The sequence below is a fragment of the Quercus lobata genome, chromosome 5 (genome assembly GCF_001633185.2).
Source record: "Quercus lobata isolate SW786 chromosome 5, ValleyOak3.0 Primary Assembly, whole genome shotgun sequence".
In the NCBI taxonomy this organism is placed as follows: Eukaryota; Viridiplantae; Streptophyta; class Magnoliopsida; order Fagales; family Fagaceae; genus Quercus; species Quercus lobata.
Genome location: NC_044908.1, coordinates 9,231,790 through 9,245,696, shown reverse-complemented (window position 1 = coordinate 9,245,696; position 13,907 = coordinate 9,231,790). Strand labels below are relative to the sequence as shown.

General features: G+C 32.7%; 1 non-coding gene across 1 annotated transcript; it reads right to left on the bottom strand.

The window, feature by feature from the left end:
- Window positions 1-11,779: 11,779 nt before the first annotated feature.
- Window positions 11,780-11,896, bottom strand: LOC115993385. The gene has a single exon (XR_004092929.1). It is a non-coding gene; the product is annotated as a U5 spliceosomal RNA (small nuclear RNA).
- Window positions 11,897-13,907: the final 2,011 nt, after the last annotated feature.

Genomic DNA, 13,907 nt, shown 5'->3' with positions numbered 1-13,907 from the left:
TTCTACCCTGTTAAGTGGCACATATTAATAATAAATTTGACACGTGACGGAAAATTAGACTCCAATTAAAATCTAATTTAGAATCTAATAAGATTTGGACTTTTCGATTTTTACACTTAATAATTCACTTGACACAAAATTAAAAATTAAACAGAACGCGTGGTGCAAAATTGAAAATCCAATTCAAATCTAATTGGATTTTTCTCTAAACTTTGACTATATATATATAGATTTGTCATCTCATTAATATAGTAAAAATTGTTTTTTCTCTACCACATACTACTACTTTTTTTTTCTTTTGTTTTTTATAAGCAACTCGTACTTCTTTTTTTATCAACAAGCTTGCTGAAAATAACATATTATATTTCAAATCACTAACCAAGAAAAAAAAAAACATTTTGTTTTACATGAAAACAGAAACAAACTCACTCTAACGCTCTCTCTATCTCTCTGTGAATTTCGTGTTAGTTTTTGTGTAGTGCATGCACTATGCAGTACTGTTGAGGCTCTTCTATGTACAGTTTTTGTGTACTACTACTAACTGGTAACCATATATGGGAAGGGTCCCACACCATTTAATGAAAATAATAATATATAACCAACAGAGAAATATTATATCCACAATATTTTCACAATACTTTTGTAACAAAATTTAGATAGCAAATTATTATTTTTTATTATTAGTGGACAAGAAAGCAATTTTAATAGTGGGCTCAAATTAAAACCAGTAATAACTTGACTCCTAGGATTTGTTATAAAAATGTTGTAAATATATCATTTCTTAATAAAAATTAAGAAAAAATGTAAAAACAACTAATTAAGTTTCACGAGAATTCATTTTAGACCTCTAACTTTGCTTTTGTTCAATTAAGGCCTCTAAATTTCAGAATTGTTCAATCAAAGCCTTCTACTAGCCTCCATTAAATTGGTTTAGACCCACTCAAAACAATGATGTTGGTAATTTCAGAATATTTAATAAATAAAATTATTGTTTTATTATTATTTTTATATAAATACCGTAACTTTATTAAGAAAACGATAAAAATATTACATCATGACTTAAAGTTGACTCAATGAAAATATTATTTTCTTCTATCCGTGTTACATAACCATCAATTCCCTTGGCATGATGAGCCAATAGGTGTGTTGGATGATTGCCTTACCTCTTGATATGTGTAATCTGAAATTGTCGGAAGTCTTGAAGCTTGTGACGAATCCCCTCAGTTATAGCCCTTATAGCCATAGGTGGTTCACCGTGATCCAATAAAGCCTCTGCAACAATCATGGAATCGCATTCAAAGATAACCTCATGTACGCCCACATCCCAAGCAAACTGCACCTCCTCCTCCATAGCATTTGCTTCGATCTCCAATGACCCCAGTGGGTATGTAATCTTCTTACTTAAAGCTGCCATGAGACTACAAGAACTCTTCTAAGAGTTTGGGTCTTTAGAGTGGTGGAAACAGCCACATTTTCTATCTCAAACCGTACATATACTGTAATAGCCGGAAAAAAAAAATTTTAAAAATAAAAGGAAAGTTATTTAAGTAAATTTGTTTATGGGGTTAATTTTATAATTAATATTTTTAAGGGTTTTTTTTTAGAAAATAAGGTTGAAACTCTAGCTATATATAATCTAGGGATAATTACACTTTACCTACTTGTGGTTTGCCTCTAATTTGATATGCCTACCTGTGGTTTAAATTTTGACACTTTACCCACCTGTGATTCCCACCGTTACTGTGCCATAACCCACCTCTCCCTCAACGATTACTCTAACACAGAATATGTAAAAAACAAAAGTCCAAATAGATCAAATCACTCCTCACTCAAATCTTGAACATGAAGAATATGAATAACATACCCAAAAATCTGACGAACATAATATGACTTGCACTTTATCTTTATAATACGAAGACTTCGGAGTAGGTGGTGGTGGAGGTTGATAAGGGTACTACTGATGAGGAGGGGGTGGTGGAGGTTGAGTCCTTGGTGGACCATAATGTTGTTGTTGTTGCTGTTGTTGTTGTTGATGGGGGTGGTGGTGGTAATTGGAAGTGGGATGTAATTGAGGATTGTTGAAGTTTTGAGGATATGAAGAAGAAGCAGCAGAAGAGGAAGATGGTGGTGGAGGAGGAGGAGGAGCTAAGGCAATAGAGGCATCAGAAGCACTATATCCAACCCAGGTCTGATTGTATTGAGCTCTCTGTTGAGGTAGGTGTGGTTGTGGTGGTGGTTGAGGTGGTGGTGCAAGTGGGTTTTGATTTGGTGGTGGTGCAAATGAGGTTTGTGGAGGGAATGGCCTGTACGAGGCCAAGGCCAATTTTGAGAGAAATCCCAGAGTGAAAATTCAAATTCCCAATTCTGGGTTCTCTTGGATTAGCTTCAAAAATCAATCAAAACCCTAAATCCAAATCTTTATAATTTCAAATAAGCAACCACAATATGAGACAAAGAGAGAATTCAATTCCCAACCTTGGGTTTTCTTGGTTCAGTCGTGAAAACTAATCAAAACCCTAGAACAGAGAGAGATAGAGAGCTCCAAAGCTCCAAAATTTTCTTCAATTTCAAAATGAACACACAGCAAGAACCCTAGGAGATTTTCAAAATTGGATTTACGATTCTGGCTTCCAATCTCTAATTATTGAAAAGTCTTAGAGGAAAAAAAAATCGAAAATTTTAAAGATTTGGGAACGAACAGAACTTAATCAAAGCCCTAAAACCGAATTGCAGATTCTAGAATCACAAATAAAAGGGAAAAACCCCAAAAAAAAAAATTAAAAAAGAAGAGCTTTGATAATTTTAACCCTAGGATGAGAACAAAATTTGAAAAATTAGAGGTATAAATTTCTCTAATTCGAAGTCAGAACTGAGTGAAAAAGCAAAACCCAAGCTAAAAATCACAGCTATAGAGTGACCGGAGAGAGTGTCTGAAACAAAAAATCATAGCTAAAAAAATAAGGTTAATACAATGAGAAAGAAAGACACCCAAGCACACACTGCCTTACTCTATAATATTCCTTTTACGTCATGCTTGTTTTTATTTTTCTGTTTTTCTTTTCTTTTCATTTTTGTTTTTCATAAAGCACCAAAGAGCAACGGTTGAGGTATGTTCTTCATGTTCAAGATTTGAGTGAGGAGTGTTTTGATCCATTTGGACTTTTGTTTTTGACACATTATGTGTTAGAGTAACAGCTAAAAGAGAGGTGGGTTACGGCACAGTAACGGTGGGAATCTCAGGTGGGTAAAGTGTCAAAATTTAAACCACGGGTAGGTACATCAAATTAGAGACAAACCACATGTGGGTAAAGTGTAATTATCCCTATAATCTAATTTAAGTCAGCGTATAGTGACAGATGTTTTGAGAGAGAAGACTACCCCAAATACTCAAGTAGAGAAAGTTTAACTGCACAATTGAGGTAAGAGTATTTTTTATGTGAGTATTTTGACTAGTAGTGAAACTATTTAATTATTCAAGAGTTTTAATGATGCAAACTAAGAAAAGTTTGGATTTATTTTCAGTAATCTAGATGCTGTTACTGCATTTTTTTTTTTTTTTTTATGTTCAGTAACTTAATCTTATCTATGCCTTTTGTTGCGTTGAGCGGAGATAGAATCCGCAGAATTTCAGGCTTGGTGGGACAGATAAGAAAAAAAAAAAAAATATATATATATATATATATATATTTATATGTGTATATATGATAAATGGAATTACCACCTTGACAAAGCAACGCCAGCACCTTTCCTTTATTGTTATTATTATTATTATTATTATATTTGTTTATTTGGTTGGTTGAGGCGTATAGGGGAAGTCAGTAGGTCCGACATAAGTGATTAAATATATATATATATATATATATATATATATATATATATATATATATATATATCTCAACTCACGAATAGAAGGTTAGGTGATGTACTTTTGACCCTTTATGCCTGTAGGTATGGCGTAACTACAGACTTGATTCCTCGGAACTATTAGTGGCAGAAAATAAAGAGAAAAAAAAATATTGTAATTATACGGGATTTTGGTGTGAGTTGATAGTGGGTAGGTATTGGTTTTTTTTAATGGGCTCTCTTTTGGTCGGGTACCGTTATAAATTTTTCTTAAATTATTTGATTATTGAGTATAGTACTTGAAAATTGTTTAGGTGATATCTAAGGATTTTAGAAAAGTGTTTGGGAGAAGTTCCTTGTGGTGAGTTAGCTGAGGTAAGTAACCTTATTCTAATTGAATTTTATTTTGCTTATATTAATCTATTTTTAAGTACTGAAAATTGTTTATAATTGTTAGAATTTTTATTTCTATAGTATTACTGATTTCAAGTAAAGGATTATTACAAATATATTTTAATACTCAGCATATGATTTTTATACACATGCTTGAATAAGATATATTTTTTAGAAACTATGATTTCATATATATGATTATGGACAATCTAATTATGAATTGATTTTGATACCCAACCAATGGGGATTATTCATTGGTACTTTGATACCCAAACCAATGGAGGTTATTCATTGGTACTCTGATACCCAGCCAATGGGAGTTATTCATTGGTACTCTAATGCCCAATCACGGGGATATAGCATGACCATAGTCATAAGATTGTTAAGATTATGAATTACAATTGAATATTTGAACTATTTTTGAGTCCTTAAAACTACATATGTGATTTTGGAAATGTTTGAGTATTTGAACTATTTTGTGTCATTAAAACTACTTATATATATTTGGAACTTATTGTAAGTTATAGCTTTGATATATGAAAAACTGACTACTTTCTAAACCATCTATGATATATTTGAAAGATTAAAGTATGTGATCTATTTGCAACTTATTATTTAAGATTATGAAACTTCTTTAGTTATTTTTGAAAACCCATAGCATATTATAACTTATGAATACTCATATTACATCTTATTACTTTACAGATCTATTACTTGATAGAATTTATTAGGATTTTGGTTACTTATTGAGTTGTCAGCTCATCCTTTTTTTCCCCTCTAGTTTCAGATTGTGAAGAATAGCAAGTTTTGGGAGTTTTGATATTGTTTTGTGAGAAGGAAAGGAAGCTTAGTGATTTTGGGATTGGTTGGCCTTCTGATATTCTTATATCTTTTGGCCGATTGGCATTATGTACATGAGATTTGGATTTTGTTCATTCTAAATTATTGGAGATCTATTCATAAAGAATAACGAAATTGTTGAGGTATTTTGAATTTAATTGTTGTAAATTTTGAGAATAAATTTTAGTTGCCAAGAAGGCCTTGCACACTTATAGGGTGCTTACTTTATAAGCGTGCGACGGTTGTCACGTACCTATCTTTATAGTTGGGTTCGGGGCATGACATATACAATGCAATACATTTACCGATATGTTGTCAAGACACTTTGTAGGAATTGACAACACCAAATTTAAAGAGATGGGCCTTCAATATAGCATTGAGAAAATGGCCTTTAACCCATACCTAAACCTTTGAACTCATAGTTATAGATGGGTGTTGTTTCCGTTGCTTTAATTTCTTTTTTTTTTCTTTTAAATATAACGATTAGTATTGTAAGAGAAGTAATTGTTACCAACAACTACTATTTGACTCTCTATAAGAATTGATCGTTTTACCTTTTTCCCAAGTCCCCCCATTCCAACATTTGATGCGCACCTAAGATTGACAATAGAACAAACAACACAACTTAGTTACCAAAAATAAAAGAAAAATTCTCATGCTAAAAAACCAAAAATAAATAATAATAAAATCCGAATTCATTTCTACCATTTTGCTTAGACTTCCATTCCAAGAAGTGATCAGGTTGTATGTGGATTGACTCCAAAAAAGGGATCAGTGGTTTAGGCGAACATGGTAATCACTTCAAGCGAAAAGAAAAATTGAAATGGATCTTGAGAAGTACAAAAACGGAATTTCAGATTTATAGGGTTTTCAAATGCCTTTCCATCCAAGTTGGTGATCGGTGATCATTATGTGTTTATTCTCACTCAAAAGGGAAGGGTGAGAGATTTTTGGCTTTTATCACATTATTTTTGCATATATCGTGTCACAAGTTTTATCACAATGCTAATGTGGTTAATGGTGAGTGGTTGCCTATTATTTTTAGGGCAAGATTTGGATACAGTATTTAGGTGTTGTTCCTTAGGTTCCCCTCTTAAGATTCTGCAATGTGGGTTTTTTTCATGGAATGAAAGTGTATTTTTTAATTAAGTAGTCACATGGCTAAATCTTAAGAGATGAACCTAAATACCAGCACCTAAGGTACTGTACCTAAGTTTTGTCCTTATTTATATATGGACCTAACTTTTTCTCCATCACTCACTTATAGTCCGCCACATTAAAGTTCTAAAATTTATAGCACAAAAGTTGTGTTTCTCGTTCATTAATATGAATTTGGATTGCACCATGAAATTCCCATCAGGTCATAAAATGTAAAAATTAAGATTGTAAAAAAAATAAATTAATCTTTTACTTTTTTTATTATTGTTTGTGGGTGCCTTTTCGCATTATTGGGTTAAGGCTTTCTACAGAGGGTTATTTATGTAAATAGCAACAATAGAATAACTATTAGTAGCAAAAATAAATAGTAATAAAAGCAAACATAATAACAAAAATTAAAAGTGTTCTCCGCAGGATATGTACTAAAAAGAGTCCAAACTCCAACTTACTTAACTTTATTACCCTACAAGACCATAAAGTTATGTAGTTTAGAATGGATCAAAATAACTATCCTCTTAATTGAGATGACAGAGAGTATGGTTTTGCATGAGGAAGGGAAAAGGTTGCCTAGTGATGCATGTTAGGTATGTCGTGTGTACACTACTTTCTCAACTCTCTATTCTCTTTTACATTTCTCTTTCTTTTCCTCTTTCTCTCTTCTTTCACTTTCAACTCCCTATTCTAATTCTCTTGGGTACTGTGTTCTTCACATCATTTTTTATGTTTCTCTCCATTGTCTAATGATTGATGTAGTGTCCTCTCATTCTTGTTTTTGTTCCTCCCTTGGTCATGGGTACTATTCCTTCTATACCCAAGATCAATCCTAGGTGATTTCCCTTCTTTACCCTTGCTTTCCACCAAACATTTTGTTTGCTGCAGGCATTTGGCCAATACCCACAACATACCGTTTTGGCCATGTGTAGGTGGGTTCAATTCCACTACCTCTTGACCACTACAAGTGGGTTTAATCTCACTACTTGCTTAACAACAAACTTCTTTCCACTTTTGGGCAAAAGCCAATCCGACCACAATACCTATGTCTCTATCTTTCTTCTAATGGCAAACCCTCATTAATCTCTCTTGTCCTCACTCCTTAACATGCATCAGATGGTTCCCACCAATTTCCTACTCGTTTTGGCAAGTATGCTTTCCCAGCAAAGCATCTCCCAAAAGGGGTCTTGCAGGATACCAAAACTAAGTCTTTTTCCTCCACCACCAAACCACACCCTCTATTCCTCTCCGCTGTGGGCCTTGCCTCCCTTGCATTGGCTAGGTTGTAGGTCGACAGGGCTCCAGCTCCTCCACTTCTTGTTCTTTGGCTTCTTCCTCTTCATGTGTTTTCTGCAGCTTTTGATTTTGTCTTATTCCCTTTTCACCCATTTTTTGTTGCTTTTAATTTTGTCTTGTTTCTTCATGTGTTTCTTGCCACTGTAGCTTTGCATGGTTTCAACCTGCATTACTTTTGCAAAATTAGAATTCATCTTTATCCCCGTACATGAGGACGTTATAAGCTTTCTGCCATATATTGGGTTGGGCCTGCCGAACCCATTTGCTTTCTTTTCTCTTCATTTATTCACCACATTGGGTTGGGCCTGGTGACCCTTTTGCTTTCTTTTCTCTTTATTTTTTCACCACATTGGGTTGGGCCTACTGACCCTTTTACTTCTTTTTTTTTTTTTTTTTCTCTTCATTTATTCTATTGTGCCTCACTTATTGGGCTAATACCCATTTTACTCATCAAGAAGGGCCTCCTATTACTCATCTTTATTCTCAACACTACTCTTCTCCCAAAAGGGACCTATGAGCCTACCTTTGGGCTTTATTTTTCATTCTCAAAATACTCTTCTTTTTTAGGCTATCACTTGGACCTTATTTGTGCACTCTCTTCTCTTTGGGCCTTTAGAATATAGCCCAATTACTGTTTCTTTGCTCATGCTCTAACTCATTTCTTGGGCATTTCTCCTCATGGGCTATTTGGATGCAAATTTACAAAAATAGGTATCAACATTGTTTTAGCCTTTTACTCTTTTGTCATCTAAACTTTTTTGGCCTGATTTGGGAGCCAAGACAATATCTCATAGGACTGGCTTATTCAGCTCTATTATTTGTTGTTACAAATCAATGGATAGTTGACATGTTTGCAAAATAGTGACATTACTAGATTTTATCAATTTGAATCAAAAGCATTTTCTAACGAGCAATGCTACAACACAAAAAATTTTATAACATTTTTTATAATAGTTGTGATATCAAACATTTACAAGTCCTCATCTGGGCCATTACTACATTACTTTTTTTTATCTATAGATAACTTGCACCAAGGCAATTGTAAATTTTTGGGAAATTATGTGCGTTTCGTTTCCCTATTTAGAGTTGCTTATTACTACTACATGTTGTATTATGTTTGCAATTTGCTTTATGCAGATGGGTCAAATCCAAATATAGTAAAAGTAGCGTTAAGTTAACGGATGGAGATCGGTTTAGGAAATATTTTTAGAAACTTTTTATAAGAAAAAAAAAACTAATTTTTTTCTATAATTTTTTATATTTCTCATAAAAATGAAAATAAATTTGTCTATTATCAAATGTTCTAAGAGAACCTATTACCCAGACTCATAAAAGTATTGGCTGTTAATTAAGTTGGAATTGTGAATTTGAAAATGAATGTTAGGCTTTGATTAGGTTGAACTTGCATGACTAAATGTGCTTGATGACCAAATTAAGAAGTTAATTATTTATTTGGTTTCTTTCTTTTTTTTTTTTCTTTCTCTACTGTTTTTTTTTTTCCTGATTTTCATAAACACTTTCTTCCAATCTTCCTTGCTGTTTTTAATATACGCAATGTCTATACGCCTTTTATTTTGCTGAAACTGAAAACTGAAAACACTATAGCAAAATAATTTTTAAATATGTGAATAGTATCGTGGGACCCATTTTTAATGAAAAAGTTGCTGAAAAGTGTAATTTGTGGGACCCGTGAACAGTACACGGGTGCATTGTTCACTGTTGACTTAGTCAAAAGGTACGGCTGAAGCAAAAAAAAAAAAAAAAAAAAAAATGAAAACGCGTGAAAACATAAAACGCAGCCGTGGACGCAGATCCAAACCGCACCTCAAAGGTGAATAATAGTTAGTGGACACAAAAACCTGTTGCAAAGGTGTGCTCATTAATGTCAAATCTAGAATTAGAAATTATGTTTAAAATAATGCTTTGGGCCTACCAAATTGCTTAATACCCTTTTATATGAGAAATTTATGAAAATGTGATATAAAAAATCTCTCTCTCTCTCTCTCTCTCTCTCTCTCTCTCTCTCTCTCTCTCTCTCTATATATATATATATATATATATAAGCAAAGACCACATGTGGACGAGTATGAGGTCTACCATGTGACACATTGTATGAGTAAAAGATTTGATTCTACTCCATTTTCCAACTTCTTGAACTCTTTCACTTTAAATTTCATTAATTTGAAAATGAAGGGTTTCTCCATTTAGTTTTTCATGTTATAACACCTGTAATTTTATATATTCCAATTTCACAAATATTGAAGGGCATAGAGAGATTGGCTTTGGTTTACGTGTATGTGATCTAAACCTCTTTACAACACTGTTAAAGCTTGATACAATGCTTCGACGACATTTGGGGTTTCTAAAAGGTATGTTTAGGAAAGACATAGAGCCTTTATATGTGTTATTTGTGTTTATTTATATTTTTGGGAAGTGCTTAATCTTTGTAAGTGATTGAGGTACTCAGATGTATGTAAAATCAAACTTAAGACATGAAATAGTATAATTTTGATTCTCAAAAAAAAAAAGTATAATTTTATATTTCTATATTCAATTGTTGTTATATTTTTAATCTCTATAGTTTTGCAAATTAAAAATTATAAACTTTAAATCTTAGATGTTCAGCCTTCAAAAGTTCATGTGTTTTCTTTATTAAAAAAAAAAAGAAAAAGAAAAGAAATACTCCTAAGAAACTAATAGGAGTTTTTATATTGAAAATGTCAAATATAAGAACCAAATACACATGTATACTTGATTAAAAAAGAAAAAAACTTAATAGGTATGTAGTGGTATATTTTAGGGTCCAATTAATTATGGTTACTTATATATGGATATATTGTATATACTACAATTTTTTCTTAATTATTTTAGTGACACAAACATTATAACACATATGAGTATTAAGAAATAACCAATAATGAATATGCGCATCTCGCGGGACATCTACTAGTTTATATAATAAATTATGATGAAGAGTTAAATAAGGTTTCCCTTGTGTCTACTGTCTAGCACTACTATTAATGCATTTTGTATGTGCCATATAGCAAGAAAGATCAGACAATTTTTTCAAATACTGTTGCCAATGTGCTAATTATTATTATTTATTAATGCACATGAATGTATACACTATCATATACACTCTAGTTGAAATCGTGTTTTGAAAATTTTAGTTATTATTGTCGCACACGATTTCAATAGATTTTAGTTGTGTCCATACATAGTGACGGAGTTATACTTGGACATGGGGGGGAGTCCCCCCCCCCCCCCCCCCCCCAAAAAAATTTTCAAATTTTTTTTTAGTATATATGTGTTAATTTTAGCAATTTGTTTCAATAAATTTGCACTTTTCCCACTCAACAATATTATTGATCTTTTTAAAAGTTATAAAAAAAAATTATTGATCTGAAATCTGAAATAAATTTAACAAGCTTAACAACAAAATTTATCAATAGCAAACTTAAGCCCAAACAACACCCCAAAGCAAACACACACAAGACACAAACAAAAAACAAAAAAAAATAAAAAACTCCTAAGTCGATTCTAACTAGTCTAAGTGAACACCCACACACATTTGACAACATGCTAGACACCCGAGAGAGAGAGAGAGAGAGAGAGAGAGAGAAATGGTCTAAGTGGCTAAAGAGCAAGACACTCAAAAATAAACTTTTTTTAAAAAAAAAAAAAACGTAACTTTCTAAATGAATGCTTATTTGGAGTTTCAAAACAAAAAAAAAATGATTATATTTTTATCCCTCGATAACTCTAAGCCTTGGCTCTGCCCCTGTCTGTACACCGTGTATGACTATCACCACTCTGACCAAATAAGTTGTTATAGACGCCTCTTTAATTTGTTAGGATAACTAAGAATCCGTTATTTAATTTGTTAGGATTACTGAGAATCTATTAGGCAATGCCCATCATTCTTCTAGTTTCATCTCTATATCTGCGCCCCACATTCCATTTGCATAGCAAGCGTTCAAACCTTTCATCTACTCGTTCCTAGGGGCATTCATTTTGTTTTCTTTCTCTTTTGCTTCTACTTTTCTTCTCTTCTAGAAAAAAATGGATGAAGATTTCGTGAAGTTGGCATTTCACCCTCTTTTGAGGCTGAAGTGGATGAAATTTTGTTGAAGAAAAAAGGTGTGGCCTGTATATTAAACAAATATCACATCTAGGGATCGTTTCTTGTATTAAGTGTTATAAGACATGCAAGATTTGAAAATGTTAATTTGAAAATGTTAAACTAGCATTTTTAGGAGCTTCCCCATCGGAAAAACTCCTCCAAAAATAGGCGTATGCCACTATTTGCGGCGTGCACACGGTATTCTTTAGTAAAAGGCGAAAGAATAGTTCGCTTTGTGCTCACCGCGTGGCTGCGTGAATTGGAAATGAAATGACTTGTCATTTTAATAACAGCTATCTTACACAACTTTCTTGTGTCTGTTCGATATGGGACGCATCTACATGGATTTGAAAGCACTTCTTCATACATGCGTAAAATAAGTCTATGGCCGTGGAGAGAGAGACTTTGGTCTTCTTGAGACAAAAGTGGCAGGCTAATGGGAGCAGAGAATAACAATTTCTTCCTTTAGCTCATGTAACGTGATGGTGTATAAAATCGAGTGGAAGGTTCTAACTAACTGGATGAAAACGAAGCTGAGATATGTCCAAGCATGACTCTAAAGCTGAATTCGAGTAAGGCTAATGATGAAGTGTGGAATGCGGAATTTACAAGCAGTAATGCTAAAGATGGGCTACGTTAGACCGGGACAAGGAATTAGGCAAGGAAATCCTGTCTCCCTACCCGTTTCTAGCAAAATTGGTAAAATACTCTGTTGTAATCAGAGGTTTATGATATGGGAGTCTTATGCCTTACTCAAGTCTTATATATATATATATGGATTGGGTTCAAATTACACCTGGTATAAATTTAAGTAATGTTACACCACTCAATATTTTTTAATTGGATGCGAATGTTGACAAATCCACCGTTAGATTACATTATTTTGTATATTCTTTATGCTTGAAAATTTTCTAAGTGATCAAAAATTAATATCCATGTCATCAATCAATTGTTAAAATTCAAATTTTTGTAGTTTAAAATAATGCATAAAATATAAGTTTATGGATCAAATGGTAAATATCATTCGATTGATATGAAAATTGGCATATACGTTAAGAACATATAGAACATGTAATTCAACGGTTGGATTTTCAAAATATTAATTCAATAACAAGTTATTGGGTGGTGTAACATTGCTTAGAGTTACACCAGGTGTAACTTGAACCTAACTCTATATATATATATATATATAAGTTTTTGTAATAGACATTGCCCAAATAAAATAATCTGCTAAAATCTAGGAAGTTGTTCATGTGGTTAATTATAGTAATTTTTCCCACTTGTAACCTTATTGTTTTGGTTCTTTTTGGGAAACGGCTCACTATAGGAAATTGTAATAAATCTAGTACCATACATTTTTTACACATATTTTGTCAAAATAGTCTTAAGTGATAAATTGCGAGTGATTGAGAAAATAACTAAGTTTTTTGTGATAAGTGATAAAGATAAGTGGATTGAGACGAAGGTATTGCACCTAATACAATTACTCTCGATGGTTAAGATTGAGAGTTATAAAAAAAAATAAAAAATAAAAATAAAAATAAAAAAACTTTCAATCTCAATTATTGAATAAAATAAGTTTAAAAAAAGAATAAAAAGTGATAATGGTAAAAAATATATATATTGTGAAAGAGATGCGGGGGTAATTCCCCGGATCCAAATCCAACATAAGTATGCATGAACTGATGAAAGTGAGTACTAAAGTAGTAAATCCTGAACCTAAACCACCCATACCTATCACTCTTCCATTTTCTCAAACGAATACACAGACCACTTGTCGCCTCCCCACCTCAACGATGGTGTAGTTATATCTTTGTTCCTCATATCCATCTTCTTAATCTTCATAGTCATGCCTTTAACTATCTCTTTCACCTCACAATTATCTGGAAACTTGTAGCGGAGAAAGGCTTGCAAACTATCAGTGTCCTTGCTCTTTTAACCAATATATACTATGGTTTCATTAGCAGAGAGGACGTTAACAATGACAACAACAATAATAATGAAAACACAAGCTCCTGCTATAATGAATATTCAAGTATTCCTAGTAGCATTTCATACTTAGATTGATGTCACGGAAGTCTGAAGAAAGCACACACGATGCTCTCTTGATGGAACAGAAACTAAACTATAAGCTTCTGGTAGTAAACCTTGAATGCACGAGGGGTTTTCCTAAATCCACAAAGAGATAAACTAGAATCCATCAGAGAAATAATTTGAAACAAACCTGTATTTTTATTGATCATAATTTGATCTGCCTTTGACA